This window comes from Myotis davidii, unplaced genomic scaffold (genome assembly GCF_000327345.1).
Source record: "Myotis davidii unplaced genomic scaffold, ASM32734v1 scaffold208, whole genome shotgun sequence".
Lineage (NCBI taxonomy): Eukaryota > Metazoa > Chordata > Mammalia > Chiroptera > Vespertilionidae > Myotis > Myotis davidii.
Genome location: NW_006299706.1, coordinates 2,005,660 through 2,018,157, shown reverse-complemented (window position 1 = coordinate 2,018,157; position 12,498 = coordinate 2,005,660). Strand labels below are relative to the sequence as shown.

At 53.7% G+C, this 12,498-nt stretch overlaps 1 long non-coding RNA gene across 5 annotated transcripts in view; it reads left to right on the top strand.

Annotated features, from left to right (window-relative positions):
* The window catches only part of LOC102773310, a 20,772-nt gene extending 9,858 nt beyond the window's left edge, over positions 1-10,914 (top strand). For 4 of the 5 annotated variants that reach the window (XR_001515889.1, XR_001515890.1, XR_436288.2 and 1 more), the window contains 3 exons: positions 8,254-8,371; positions 9,628-9,832; positions 10,616-10,914. This is a non-coding gene — a long non-coding RNA (uncharacterized LOC102773310). Of the gene's footprint in view, positions 1-6,990; positions 7,619-8,253; positions 8,372-9,627; positions 9,833-10,615 lie in introns of those variants that run through there. The other variant, XR_001515892.1, reaches the window with a different exon arrangement.
* The last annotated feature ends 1,584 nt before the right edge of the window (positions 10,915-12,498 follow it).

Below are 12,498 nucleotides of genomic sequence, written 5' to 3'. Positions count from 1 at the left end.
AACCCCCCCCCCCCCCAATTCTAGACATTGAAAGGGCCTTGTTGAAACGTCCTTCCACAATCATCACAATCAGTAAGCCTGAGGGACAGAAATAGAAATAGCAAATGTGACTAATGCAGATTCTGTCTTCAGGAGCCATGACTTACACAGATCGCTGAGCCTCAGCTGGATGTTTGTATAATGGGGATGAGAATGTATATACTTGGGCTGATACATGGAGCAAATGGAGAATTCTATATGGAAGATCTTATAATATGTTATGATGCCCATGGGTAGAGAGTAATTCTTCCATGGCAGAAGGGTTAAAGGCTACAGTTTGGGATGACTCTTTGAAAGCATATGATCTCAGAATGCCAAGAGGACAGCTCTTTGGCATATTCTTGACAGGAGCTCAAAGCATTTAAACTGGAGGAAGTCTATTTTGCTTTTATAGCTTTGGGAGTCAAGGAAGGACTCCTAGGGCCTGTGTGGGCAATGTCTGAAGCCCGGGCAGAGGACCAACAACAGTCCTTGGGAAGCCTGTTAAGGGAAGAGGCTGGAGTCCACATGGCAGAGGGGCCATTGTGTTTTTCTCCTTAATGGATCCTACCACTTGTCTGTAAGAGTACTTGTGATTGGTTTACTGACGTATGTAGATAGAGAAATAAGGTATGTATAAGTGACAATTCCAAGTTTTTCCATTAAGCTTCTAGAGTTACTAAAAACACAGTTTATTAAATTAAAGGACCAGTTAGGAAGTAGGTATAATTAACAAACCAAGTAGAGAGTCCCAACTGAATTCCCCAAATTGGTAACCCACCAGAGAAGCATCAGCAAGCCCTCCCCCCCATTCTCCACCTGCAAGTCCTTCTCGGAGTCTGCTCTTTCCAAGGGTTGGGAGTTGGAATGCTGATACTTATTTCTTTACCTCCTTCCCGGCCCGATGTTCTGGGGACAGGCTGGCCTTTCCACCCCTTCCCTTTGCTGTTAAGATCTCAGAGCTGGAGGTGTGGCACTCTCTTACCCAGAAGCAGGGTATGCCAACTTCCCTAGGAGAGAAGAGATTTTAGGTTAATGATTTAAAGTCTTTGGAGGGAAAGAAGAGACAAAACTATAAAAATATTCTTGGAGTTTTGAGGAGCACGAGGAGTAGGGCTATGGCAGGTAAAGGTGAGTGGGTGTGTATTGACATAGGAGAGAGGTGAGAGAAAAGGGGAACCCTTCTTTGCCACCCAGGCTCTGCCAGGACTCAGAGTGATACCCCGCCTTCTCCTGCCCTAATCCCCCATTAAGGCTGCTCTGAATTTGTTATGACAGCAGCTGAAGGCAGCTGAATTGCTGTTTGCTGTGTCTGCTAATTGGGCTGAAGGGTTGGGATCTGGACACTGAAAGAGACCATTGTTGCTGTTTACCTTCCACAACTGCCTCCCTGGGGACCTTCTGGGTGAAGGGGAGCAGCACGCCCTTATGTTCATTGCACCCATTCCTGTCTCTGCTCAGGGACTAGGGTGGGGAGACAGTTCATCTCATTGCCTTGGAGTGGCTTGGACTTTCACAGCTCAGAAGAGACAAGCCCACCACCTGAGTTGGTCTCCAGGCCAATGGGAGCCCTAGGAGAGGAGTCACGTCTTCTTCCCTGTTCATTCCTTCTTCAGGGGCCTTGCTTTACCTCTTCTTCCACCAGAGCAGGCTTAACCCCTGCTCTCTCCCAAGGCAGAGATTCTCAATTTGGCTGCATATGAAAATCACCTGGGGACCTTTTTAAAAAGTACTGATGTTTGGGCCCAGCTCCAGACCAGAGAAATCAGAGCATCTGGGAATGAGGCTGAGGCCCCAGTATTGTATAAAAACTCCCTCAATGTTTTTAATGTGAACTAGGGTTAAGAACTACTGATATACTAGTAGGCTTCTCTTTCTGCCTGTGAGACACGCACACACGCTCTCTATTTCCCATCTTCTCTATCTTTCCTCTCAAGCTCCTGATACCTATTGTACTACTGAACAGATTGTGTATCTTCCTCTTCTTTATTAGTGAATTCCTTGTAGGAGCCTTAGAATTTAGGATGGAGCTTCGAGGTCTGTACCCTGTCAATTACTTCTCCCTGAGCTCTTCCCCAAGGGCAGGAACTATGGTTCCATCTCCTTGTGAATTTCTAGATGGGATCCAGATGAGGAGTGAGATAATCCTGGACACTTTAGTCCAGTGGTTCTCAACCTTCTGGCCCTTTAAATACAGTTCCTCATGGTGTGACCCAACCATAAAATTATTTTCGTTGCTACTTCATAACTGTCATGTTGCTACTGTTATGAATCGTAATGTCAATATCTGATATGCAGGATGGTCTTAGGCGACCTCTGTGAAAGGGTCGTACGACCGCCAAAGGGGTCGCGACCCACAGGTTGCGAACCGCTGCTTTAGTCATTCGGGATGGAGAGGTGGGAGGTTCAGAGTTTCCATGACTTTTGTGCCCTGCCTTCCCAAAGTAGTATTGGCAAGCTGGAGATCTTCAGATAGGAGAAACTTTTTTCAGGAATGCATTTACTCCTTTCCTTACTGTTTCCGGTGTTTCTGCTTTTTTCCCTCCTTTTAACTCCTCACCTGGGGTGGATGGGTGCCCCACCACCCTCCCACCCGCTGTCATCCATCCACTCGTGCATCGGCGCCGCCTCCAGCACCACGGACAGCTCCCTGGCTGGTGAGTGAGAGGCTGTGGTTGACCCCTGTTGAGAGGGTTAGGAGGGAGTCCTGTCTGCATAAGCAGATATGAGACTAGCTTTTTTAATGTGTGGGATGTGTTTTCAGGCAGCTTTGGAGTTTCAAGGAGAAGAAAAGGCTGAGGGTAGTTGGCATTCCATCTCCAGGAAGTAGGGTTTGTCTACGTTGGGGAGTCTGAATGGCAGGGACTGCTCTAGCAGTAAGAAGGATGAGAGTTAGATTTCAGGAAGGATTTAACCTAAGTTCCTGTAAGATATAGAGTGAACTGATCAGGTAGAGCTAAACTGAGCTTCAGATGTCATCAGTCCTCTATCCCTCATTTCACAGATCCCCAGAGAATGGAAGAGGTGTGACCAACTCTGCTGGTTAGTGGAAATGCCAACTCCTGCCAATGCAGGCTACCGAATTCAGCCTGGCCCACCTATTGTGTCTGATGCCTCCCTTGGGGGTCTCCCTGCTTGAGTTGCATGGAACTGTCCTAAAGCTGGTAGAGAGAGTTCACAGGTTGCCCCTGACAAAAAAGAACAGGATGCACGTCTGGGCATAGGAGATGTCCACACAAGCCAGGAAGGGGTGCAACTGACTACCATCTCCGTGTGAGAGGCTTGGAGGGGAAGCACAGGGGAAGGCATACCTAGCAGTAGCTGGCAAGCCCATGAGAGAAAGACACAGTGGCAGCCATCTGCCAGGGCACAAAGACCAGTGGATGGCCACAGGATTCTCCAGAGGCCAGCAAGAGTCACGCAAACTGGAACAGGGCCTGGGAAAGGCCCTTCTGTGTGCTCCAGCCTGCTCCCCCAACATCGTGAGCCGAGAAACAAAGGGGCCATTCTCTCTAGGATTTGATGGCGCCATCTCCGGCTGGCAGTGCCAGGTGGTGGGGGCACCAGGGGGTGTCAATCTATTATCCCCCCCAACTCCTAGGTCCTCTGGGGCTGGATGTTGGGGAGGTGGGTGTTTCATGTTATGTTGCTATGGCAACCGCTCCAACCCTCACCTTCTACAGCACAAAGAGAGACAGCTTTTACCCCACACTCCCAGGAAGAACCTGGGTCTGGTTGGGAATCTTCCCTTGGGAATCCTCTTTCTGCTGCACAGCCATGATGTGCATAAGCATCACCTTTTTTCAGCACCTGGAGCTGAAGGGTGGGAAGCTGGCATGTCAGAGTCTCTGGGCAAAGCTGTGCAAGTGAGCAGGAATCCTTTGTACTGAACCCTCTCTCCCCGCCTCCCCAAGCTCTCCGGTCCCTTACCTACAGCCAAGGCCATCCCAGGCCTTCTCAGCTGAAGCAATGGGGCCTTGGTCTATTCTCAGCCAGAAGGGAGGGCGGAATACCCCACTACCCCAGCAAGCCTCCAGGCTGTGGGAACAAAGAGGAGGGGGTCATTTCTGCCATCTTCCATCTGCACCTTTCCGCCATTACTCATTAGGCATTCTGCCCCCTCCTTCCGCTCGTTAAGCCTTATTTGCATAGATTTGCATAATACAACTCATTTGCATTCCAGGAGGCTTGTGGTAGGAGCCAGGAAAAAGGGGGAGGAGGGTGAAGGAGAGAAAAGGGGAGAGATTTTGTTTTCATCAAAGTGTGTGTGGAGTGGGGGGAAGTGGCAGGAAGAAGACAGAAATAAAAACTCACACTACTTTCTTTCTTTCCTTCTGCCCTCCCTCCCAAGCTGGACTCAAATGTCCGAGAGATGCCAAGGGGCCGGCTTTTCTGTCCTTTTTTGTCTCGCTTCCTCCGGTCTTGGCTCCCCAGCCTGGCCCCCCACCTTGTTGGGCTCAGGCTTCAGAAAGAAAGAGGCAGGGGTAGGAGGCGAGGCTGTGGGAACGGAAGCAGAGGGAGGCCGCCATCTTAGGTGCCTGGCGCCTGGGAACCGGCCGCCCTGACAGGTGCAGGCCAAGAGCCAGCCCTGGACGGTGGACATGAGGGAGGAGAGATTATACGAAGGACTTCCTGCTTGACCAGGAGCGTTGAGTCCTCCTGTGAGTGGAACTGGGAAGAGAGGCTGGGAGAGAAGGAAGGAGGGAGACATGAGGCAGGGCAGCCCCAGAAGAGATGGGAGCCTCACACAGGAAGGAACAGGGTGAGAGAGAGGTCTCTCCACTGGGTCTGGTTCCAGACACTCCTTGGGAGGGAGGACCGGGGGTTGTGTAAAAAGCACTGGAGGAATCAGAACGAGACATCAGCAGCGGGAGGAGAGGTACCCTCCTGTGTGACAGGCAGGATCACCTGCCAGTTTGAGGGTCTCTCTGGGGCCTGTGAAGGCCGCTGTGTCCTTGAAGTGAAGCTCCAAGTCTCCCCTCGGCCCAGCAGCCTGGCTTCCACCTTCATGACTCTGGTGAAGCTGCGCCTCTGGGGCACTCACAGCCTCCTCAGCTGGCCCAACAGCCTGGCCCAGGCCTGGTGGACTTTAGTCGGTCTTCTCCTTTGGCCTTTGGTTCTTCTCTTATGTCCCTGATTATTCTTTCTGGGTTCTGTTCCTCCAGTCCTCCCGGTCAACCAGTTCTCCAGCCAAAAGGGCTCCCCAGGGTTCAGCTGTGGGGATGTTCTCCTCCTCTCTTCTCACTGTCAATTCACTTTGACCACTTCAGCCGTCATTCCTGGAGGGGGCAAAAGATGAGTGATAGAAGACAAAGGAGATAGAGGGTAAGGGAGGTGTCGGTCTAAGGAGTTTGAGGAAGTGGGTGGTGGAGAATAGAGAGTATACTTGAAAGCAAGGAGGTAGGGGAGAGCCTGGGATGTTAGGGAACTAGAGTGTCCAGCAAAGGGAGCCTGGGCTAGGAGGAGCTAGGAGATGGAGGCACCAGGAGGGCTGGACTGGATGGGGGTGCTGGGAAATTAGCTGACATACTCAGAGATGCTGGGGGCAGGGTATGGCTGGGAAGCAGCCTATAACCACTCCCAGGAGGGGCGAGGACACCCCATCTAGCTGCCCACTGAGTCAGCACCTGACCAGACACTTAACTGGCTCTCAGTTAGTTCAGGCCAAATGAAGGAACATATGAGAAGCCTGGAAGCTGCTTCCGGAAAGGTCTCTGCTTCTTCCACACTAAAATGTCCATCATCATCCCCCCTACACCCCCCACCACACACACACACATACATGCACGCGGGCTTGGGGGAGCTTTCTGGAGAGATGTGGAGAAGCCAAGATCGGTCCCCCCCGCACAATGAGTGCCCTGAGGTCAGGACAGGGGATGGGCTGCTGGGGACTGGAGTGAAGAACAGAGAAGTAGGTTTCAGTCCTGGAAACTTCTGGAAAAGGGAGTACAGAAAGCGGAAGGGGTATCCAGGGCTGGCCCAAGGCTCTGAGGGGATTCTTCCCGGAGAAAGGGGGTGAGAGGCCTGGGACAGCTGAGGAGCTGATGATCGGCCTGTTGCTGGGCACTGAGGTGGAATGTAAGCGGGGAATGCTGGCTACTGCCCCTCCCCCAGGCCCAGCCTCTGCACAAAGCCCTCTCTGTGAGTGGCCCTGTCAGGTGAGGGGGCTTAGCTCCCAGGGGGCCCTTTGAGGGTGCAGTGGAATGGGCTGGAGAAGGGAAGGCCTGAGGCCTCAAGCTTTAACGGGGTCCAGGAAGGAAAAAGAACCTGAGAGCTGGCCATGGTCTCCCAGGCGCAGTGGAGTCATTCCCAGACAGGCTCCCGTTCATGCTCCAGTCAGAACCCACAAGTCCCGCCCCCCGCTTCCCCTCTCTTGCCAGTTGAAACTCCCAGGCCTGCCCGTCTCTTCCCCAGCCCACACATGCTTCTGAGGCTGACTCCACTCTGAGTCTCTCATCTTCCCAACAGAGGGACTGTTTCAGTCCCCTCCTTCTCCTGTGCAGGGCTCCCCCTCCAGGGAGGGCGTATGGGAGGTGGGAAAGCCAGATTGACCAGAGCTAAAAAGGAGTCCCCAGCCCTGGCCGGTGGCTCGGTTGGTGGGAGCATCATCCTGTATACGGAAAGGTTTCAGGTTGGATCCCTGGTCGGGTTGCTTACAAGAAGCAACCAATCTCTCTCTCTCTCTCTCTCTCTCAACATATCCTCAGGTGTGGATTAAGAAAACACACAAAAGGACTCCCCAGGCCACCTCCATTTCCACACCCAATCTTGTCCCCCCAAAGAGGCTTTCCCCTTGCAGCCTGTGTCACTGATTGCTAATCTGAACTGTCCCTACAGGTGCCCCAACCAGGGATCAAACCTGAAACTTGGGCATGTGCCCTGACCAGGAATCGAACCTGCAACCCTTTGATGCACGGGACATTGCTCCAATCAACTGAGCCACACCAGCCAGGGCAAGGAGGTTTTGCTTTTTGACTCAAAACAGACAGGAGAGCCACATTCTGGCTCTCCATTACTAGCGGGCACCTTAGACAAGTCACCTGATGTCCCTAACTTAGTTCCACAGTTCTGAGGGCCAGATGGGGAGCAGTGAATTGGGAGTTTTGTAAGGCTGTGTGCAGATGTCTAGTGTTGATTTTAAATGCTGAGGGGCCACGGCAGGGAGGGGAGGGCCATCAGGGAAGGCTTCCAGGGTTTGGAAACGAGGGCATGGATCGCTGGGTGCAGCTCGTGGCGAAGGGCACCGGACTGGCCGGAGTGCTCAAGCGGGCGAGCATCTTGCTGAGCCTGGTTTGGGAGGCACATTTGTAACAACGGGCGGCAGACTCCTTGACCTCAGCTTCTTTCATCTGCAGGAAGGACGCCCCCTGGCCCCGTGGAAAGACTGTCCAGCAGTCCCGGGAGGGGACGGGCAGGGAAGCTCAGTTCCCCCATTGCCCTGACCTGCTCCGCTCCCTCCCTGCAGCCCATATCTCCGCTCACCAGAGGGAGCAGACCAGACTGTGGCCTCCACTGAACGTGTGCAGCAGGGTGTCTCCAAGCCTCGCCACTTAGGACCCTCACAAGTCCCTGATCTTGTGGTTCCTCAGCATTGTCAGGAGTGAGCTAAATTCAGAGCAGTTAGATCCCTCAGCCCGTGGTCCAGGGAGACTTCACGCAGGAGGGGGCTTTTGTCGCTAAGCAGTCATTCCTTGTACAAGCCGAGAGCTGGGAGGAGGACTGGTTTTGGCATCATCCCCCACAGATAGCAGTGGGGCCTTTCGTTCTGGAGGGAAGGAGCAGGCGGAGGCTGGCATATGGAGGGGAGCCCTGGGCACAGGGGACGTGAGCTTCACCCGGCTGGGGCTACCTTCTGCTGGGTTCATCCATCTGGCACCAGCTGGCTTCCCCACGCTGCCCTGCAACCAACCAGACTCCTGCTGTTGCCATGGCAATTGGCTGCCATGGTATACTCAGGGCACTACCTCATATCTGGATTTTCCCATGGTTTCCTGGAGGAGGAGAGCTAGGTCTTCAGGGATGGAGCCCTTCCTCCTGATACTTATCCAATAAGAATCCATGTTAATATATGATTTCTTAAAAATAGCCCAAATGGAGGCTTCCTATGTCAGGTTCTGTGCTAAATACTCCCAATGTGTTATTTAGTATGGCTAGGAAAGCAATGAGGAGGTAAAATTTAAGAGGTTCCCACCCAATTTCCTGTTTCTATGACAGACTTTTCCTCTTTCCAACCAGGAAATTCTGTGATCTTGCTTATTCCTATCTTGGGAAGTCCTTCCCAATGTCTAACCAAGATCCAGACTGCCGATGCACCAGTTCTCTGACCCTTGGCTTGACTTGACTGATTTGAAAGGTAAGGAAGAAACTGCCACCCGGCTTCCATCACTTGTTTGGGCCTCCTGGATCCAGCTGTTGGGATAGGGAAACTGAGATTTGGTTAGCTTGGTAAGAGGTCCAAGTGCCCCTTAAAGACTTGGGGGCCCCAAGTCTAAAACCTTTGTGTAGAGAAGGAGCGTCTATGTCACCAAATCCTGGGAAATTTCCCTTCCTTGCCCCCATCTTCACCCAAAGAAGCAAGAGCCAGAGGCCCTGGGAAAGTGATAGTCTCCCCAGGTTCGGGGGTGTGGGGGCCTTCGGAAGGCACACTCCGTCTCTCACCATTGGGAGGTTCCAACGGGGCCCCTGGGAGATCCTGGGATGGTGAGAGTTTGCCCGCCCCCCTCTGGACTCCAGCAGAAAGTAGAGAGTGGTCACCTTGGCCTGAAGGGCATCTGCAATGGCCCGAGCAGGGCCGGCTCTGCTGAGGGAATCCGGGAGGAGGAGCAGGTGGGGAGAAAAAGGCCATTCTCAACTGAGGAGGAGTGGGCTGGCAGGGAGGGGTGGGGATAATTTATGGTGTCATTGTTCCCCACCCCACTTCCCCAGCTCCCACCTTCTTCCCAGACCCCTGCTCTGTACTGTTGCTAGGAGATGCTGGCTCAGTCTGGGGCTGGGCGGGTGGAACAGGTGGAAACTGTTCCATCTGGACTCCTCCTCCTCCATTGGGGGTGGGGGGTTGGGAGGGCCTTCGTAGAGCTTCATCCACCACCCTTTCCCAGGCCCTGACAGGCACCAGTCTCTGCTGTTCCCCCCAGTCCAGCCAACCTGGTGCTGGGAGGGCTCCCAGGCAGCCCAAGAATCTGGAGCAAGGAATGGGGAAGGGAGCTGTGGAGGGAGAGGCAGGCGGACTTAGTTGGGGGCACTGAGGATCAGCTGGCTCCCCGGGGCCTCTGGGAGCTAGCCCCGGCCCAGAAAGGGCCAGGAGGAGTCAGGGGTACAGGCCTCAAGGAGCCCAGGTTTGAGGAAGACCAAGTCCTTACCTCTGGGGAGTTTCCAATATCATGGGTGAGGCAGACCTCCCATCCCCACCCCTCCAGAGTATGGTCAAGGTCAAGGTTAGGGACCTGGGGTGGGGCCTGGGGAGGGAATGAGAAGGGGAAGCAGGGAGGAGGGAAGTAAGTTTGGAAAGTCTGAGAGTCTGGGGAGGAGGAAGGTGACACGGATCCGATCCAATGAGGCAGGGTCAGGCATGGCTCAGATTCCCTCCTCTTTCTGAAACTCTCTCCTCAGGTTTTAAAGCCCTTGGAGAAGTGAACTGTGGGGCCTCCAAGCTCCTGGCTCCCAGCCCCAGGTGGTGCAGGAAAGGACTGACCCCCACAGCTGTGCGCCGGACTCCTGGTTTCTGTGCAGCCCCTCATTGGACCCTTTCCCGGGCACAGCTCCCCACACCCCAGGAAGGAAGGAACTGGCCTTGATCAGGCACCTACTTGCCTGTGTAAGCTCTTTCTTAGCTGTTATCTCGGTTCATCTTCCAGAAGTCCTGAAAACTGGGCGATATCATCCCCGCTTTACAAAGGCGGATCAAAGCCCCAAGAAAGACATGCTCCCCAGAGTCGAGGGACCAGCACGTTGGGCTGGGCTTCAAGGGGCTTTGGGGATCCCCAAGCATAAGCTGTCTCCCTCCCTTCCTGTGCTGACTTCCAGGAGAGCTACTCCAAATACAGGGAGGGATGCGGAGAGAGGAGCAGACAGGCATGAGGAGCCAGGAGGGGAGCAAGGCCGGGGGGTAGGGGCGGTGATGCGGCTGGGACAGTCCTCACAAGTTCTCAGGGGAGGAATGATGCCTGCTTCTATGGTGCGGGGCTGAAGTTTGAGGGACGCTAAAATATTGCTTGTGGGCTGACGACAGGGCTGGGGAAGACGCCACAGGGGCTGTGGAGTCACCCAAATCCTCCCAGGTTGGTCCCAGGCCATGCTCCCTGCCTTCCTGAAGCAAGGCCGCCGGCCTCCACCTAGTCTCCCACCTGCTTGGCATCTGAGTCTCCACCCTGGCATCCCCTGTGCGCCATGGCCCTGGGTAGAGCCCCTAAAAGAGGGGCCTAGAGTCAGCCACTGCCATGGTGGCCCCTTTGCCAGGGGACCCTCCCACCCCTTCCCTCCCCTGATGGAGAAGCCTTTTCAGGGCCACGGGACACTCTCCATGGAGTCTGTCCTCTGCCTCCTGCTCAGGTCTCCATCCAAACAACCCTTTTCACTCTGGACATTTTTTTCCTTTCAGACCAAAAAGGAGAACCTGCTTCACCAGGTGGCCTGGGTTTCCTCTAAGAAGCCTTCCTGGATTGACTGAAAGATGAGGCTAAATTCTACTAAGTTGACTGCCTCCTCCAAGAAGCCTTTGAGGGGATGGAAGGGGGAGACCTCAGCCTCCAGCCCGCACAGCCCGCTGCACCCGGAGCCCCTGGAATAAGACTTGGCGTCGCCCTTGCTCCCCTCCTATCCCATCCCGGTTCCTCCTGTGTTGTCTGAGATGGAAGTCCCACCTCCCGTCTAATAAAGACTCCTGACTCCTGAACAGCAGCCCTAGCGGCAGTGGATGTCCCTGTATAGGGTTTTGGGGGAGGGACTGAGAGAGAGGAGGGCAGTCCTGGGCTCCCTCTAGGAGACCAATGTTAGAAGCCACCACTGCAACAGGAGGAGGAGGCCTCACTAAGACAGAACTCCATGGTGGGGCAGGGGGTGGGGGAGCAGCCACCTGGGATCCTGGGAACACCCAGGTTCTGGTCAGGCCCAACTCAGAGCAATGGGCTGAAGCTCCCAGCCAAGGAGGCCCCTCAATATCATCCCAAGAACCAAGAGAATAGGGGAGGTGGGTTGTTCCCCCAGAGTGCCTGTGTGGGAGGTCACTGGGTGGGTGGGCCTCTGTCTCCTCCATGAAGTGTCCCTTCCTCAGATATGTCCTCCTGGGTTGGAACAGACCACAAAGAGAGAGCACCTCTGTGCCACCGCCAACCCTACCCTCGCCCCCCCTCCCCACTCCTGCTTCCTCCTTCAGCAGTGATAAAAGAGAATGAATATGTCTGTCAAAGGGAATTCAGGTTAGAGAGCAGGCAGGACTTTCCAGTAAGATCTTGGGAGGGCAGCTTCGGGGGCCGGGGAACCACGGCCCGAGGCTGGGACTATGCTCTTGATCCCATCATTTCCCCACAGGCTTCTCCAAGAGACAGTCCTCCTCTCACTCAGCTCCTGCTGGGGAGTGTTAGCAGAGTCGACTGCCAGCACCTTTTAAGCTCTGCACCGTCCTCTAAAAAGTCCCTCTCGCCCTGGCTGGCCACTCTGGCACAGGTGGGCATCATCCTGTGCACTGTAAGGTTGCAGGTTCGATTCCTGGTCAGGGCACATGCCCAGGTTTTGGCTTGATCCCTGGTAGGTTGTCTTCAGGAGGCAGCCACCCCGTGTTTTGCTCTCCCTTTTAAGCTCTGCACCGTCCTCTAAAAAGTCCTTCCTCTTGCCCTGGCTGGCCAGCGTGGCTCGGGTGGGCATCATCCTGTGCACTGTAAGGTTGATCAGGGTCAGGGCACGTGTGGAAAGCAATCAATCAATGTTTTGCTCTCACATCAATGTTTCTCTCTCTTTCTTTCTCTCTAAAAAGAAAAAAAATCAATAAAAAATCTTTAAAAAATAATAAAAAGTCCTTCCTCTCATCTAATGGAACAACGCCTCCATGGAAAAATAGTCTGAATCCTGGAATTTTTCTAAATAAACAAGCTTATGATAATACACATGATTCAATTCTAACAGCATGAAAGGGAACGGATGTCTCCTTCCCATCCCTGTCTCCAGCCACTCACCTCTGTCCCCAGAGGCAACCACTGGTTCCTGTGTCTTCCCTGAGATACTCCACAGACATTCAAGAATGTGTGTACAACCAGCTAGTGTTGCCCAGTGGTTGAGCATTGACCCATGAACTGAGAGGCCCCCCAATCACGGCACAGGCCCGGGTTGGGCTTGATCCCCGTTAGGGGGCATGCAGGAGGCAGCTGATCGATGTTTCTCTCTAATCAATGTTTATATCTCTCTATCCCTCTCCCTATTAAAGAAATTTAAAAAAAGAATGTGTCTACAGTCCCACTTAAACATTGATCACAACTTTTTAGCTCTTCT